General features: G+C 40.0%; 1 long non-coding RNA gene across 1 annotated transcript; it reads left to right on the top strand.

The window, feature by feature from the left end:
* The first annotated feature begins 1,261 nt into the window (after positions 1-1,261).
* Positions 1,262-2,486, top strand: LOC309370101. Its single transcript, XR_014168426.1, has 2 exons — positions 1,262-1,590; positions 2,229-2,486. It is a non-coding gene; the product is annotated as an uncharacterized lncRNA (long non-coding RNA).
* Positions 2,487-3,040: the final 554 nt, after the last annotated feature.

Below are 3,040 nucleotides of genomic sequence, written 5' to 3'. Positions count from 1 at the left end.
GACAACGTAAACCTCAAGTTAAAACTCAGCAAAATGAAATAACACATTGGGCAGTAAGCAATGCACTCATTCTGTTAGTGCAAGGCATTAATACTTGTGCAACAGAACTTTCCTTCCCTCCTCCTACTGTACATGCAGAAATCCTTGTGCTGACGGAACATTCATGCAGATACAACCCAGGATCTTTACTCTCAGCACACCTTTAAATACACATCCTGAATGAAAGCAGATATTGAAACTTATACAGTGGCGTAGCGTGGGGGGTGCAGGGGGGGCCAGCTGCACCGGGCGCAACATCTGGGGGTTAGGGTTAGGGGCCCAAATCCACGGGTTAGGGGGTGCAAATTACTTGCCTTGCCCCGGGTCCTGACAACCCACGCTACACCACTGAACTTATACTCATTGGTTCATTTTCATCACACATTAAATAAGTGAACATCTTGGTCAGATAGAAACATCTATACGTTTCTCATTTGGATTTTCAAAATTGCCAGGTTTGAATGCATTCCATTTTCTATAAATGCATTTTTCACAAGCTTATTTTCCCAGCTACCATTGCAACAGATCTATTTTCAAGGCACAATTTATTCTTACTATTATTCGTATTCCTATTATTTTATCGCATTTATAAATCACTTTCCATAAAATAGCTTGAAGTGATTTCACATTCAAAACATCAAGAATAAAAATAATGAAAAACAATTAAGTGTACCTTTAAATTATGGAAAACTTTTTTTCCTGCACTAGGTAGTTGTCATTCTCCTCCATCTCTTCTTATGCCATTGTGTGGTGTTTGATATGTAGTATTTAACTTAAACAATTTAACTTAAACAAGCCAATAACTGCTGAATAAAGTTTGCAAACCGAGACAGGCTTTGTATTCCAACCCCTCAGTCTTAAACTGGCCTGATAAAAATCAGAAACTTGTCAGTCTTTGGGATTTTTTAAATAAAATTGGGATCGGGTGGGGGACTAAATTTAGCCATCGTTGCCTCTCCCTGGGCCTGCTGACCCTGAACCAAGTGACTGTAGCTGTGCTAACAAGAGACCCATTGTCCCTTTGATTAATTGAACTCACAGAGGCAGGTAAATCTTTAAGCAAGATGAATGGGCAGCATTTTTAAAAAGTAAAATAATTCACTAGAATTTGGGGTGCATTTCTCTTTAATTAGATGAGTACCAAGTCAGAGGCCTTGTCAAACACCCTGCATTACCTTTATGATGTCAGAATGAAGCCAGGGCATCGCAGAGCGGCAGGTGAAGCTAGCCAAATAAGACGCACTTTTCTCTTGCAGTCTTTTCTCCAGATGAAAAAAGTCATTACCACAATGATACTCCTAATTATACCGTCATTAGGGTACCGCTGGAGTGCATGCAACCGGCTTGCATAGGCAAACGGATAGAATGTGGCATGCAGAAGCAGACCGCCTTTAACCGCTTTGCGGTAAACAAAACTGCCCTTCCAGTTTAACCAGTTAGCCCTTGTTTGACGTGGCTCCTTTTTAAAGGGTCCACCTTATTTCTGCAATAGTTGCTTTGAACTGTTTTTGACTTTGTGTTTTAATTCTTGTAACCCACCTCTGAGGGCAGGTAATTAAATTATTATTATTAATAATAATAATAATATGCAATTTTCTTAATAATACTGGACTTGAACACAAGAAACAGTACTTTAAGACAATAGGACAGACTTGTAGTGTACCATACCCTCCAACCTTTCTTTGATGAAAATAGGGACGTCCTATTTATTTATTTATTTATTTATTTAACTATTTAGGCCCTGCCCATCTGGCTGGGTTGCCCCAGCCATTCTGGGTGGCTTCCAACATATATAAAAGCATAATAAAACATGAAAGATTCCCTGTAGAGAGCTGCCTTCAGATGGCTCGGGAGTCAGATAGCTTCATACCCTCCAAAAATAGGGACATCCTAGGGAAATGTGGGACATTCCAGCATCAAAACAGAAACCAGGACAGCTTCTGTAAATCCAGGACTGTCCCTGGGAAATGGGGACACATGGAGGCTCTAGTGTATCTGTCACATGTCATTCATTCAGGCCTATCCCCCCCCCCCCGCGCACTATCTGGGAGGTGCCCATGCCTCACCTGCTAGATGTAAGTATACTGAGTGGATCAATAATTTTGTTGTTCTGAGGCTCAAAGGGTTCTGAGACTGTACTGAATCAACAACAATCTCAGAAGTCTGGTCCATGTGCTTTGTTTTTGAAGGTGTGGCTTGGCTGCCAGGTCCTACTTTACCAAGGATGTTCCTCTATTTGAGGGGCTGTTTGGTGGAAGCTTGGTTTAAAGATCAAGAACCTTAAGATGGGAGAGGAGGTCCCTTGAAGTGACCATCAACAGTCCACACCTGGACAGCAGACTGAGAAGGCATCAGCTAACATTCTTCTCCACTATAAAGAGATGCAGTTGTTTCAAAATTTATAGCTAGCTATACATATCATTCAACACATGGAAATTTAAGGCAAATCTGTGTCCTCTTTTTGGGGGGTGACACATTTTCTCTATTTTTTTGGTGATTCATAAGTGGTCACCTTTTGTAATATTCCTGTTTATTTTTTATTTCATACTGAATTAACTGCTTTAAAAAAGTATAATGTTTATGAGTTTGAAGTACCAACCCCCACCCAAAAAAATAAACCCCACCCTAGTCAACATCTGAAACACATAAGTCAGGTCCTGTGCATTGGGCTTTATGAACTAATTTAGAGAAAGTGTCATAAGTACAACTAAAAATAAAAATAGACCTGGGAGAGCAGGCAAAATTTTTTAGTTATTTAAATGCTGAAATGGTTCTGGTGTATAATAATGTTTTCCTCCCCTGTGGTAACAGGCACTTTAAGACAAGGCTGCAATCCTGTCCACACTTACCTGGGAGTAAGGCCCATTGAACTCAATAAAGAGACTTGCAAAGTTTTGTGCCCTAATTCTGATTTTGCAGTTTTGTTCATTTAGGGCTTATCAACTGAAGAGCAGTTCTTTAAAAAACACAAACCTGGTACCTGTGTTTCATTACTTAAAAT

The sequence above is a fragment of the Podarcis melisellensis genome, assembly GCF_964234715.1.
Source record: "Podarcis melisellensis genome assembly, chromosome: 5".
Taxonomy (NCBI): Eukaryota; Metazoa; Chordata; class Lepidosauria; order Squamata; family Lacertidae; genus Podarcis; species Podarcis melisellensis.
This window is presented reverse-complemented; position numbering and strand designations above follow the sequence as displayed.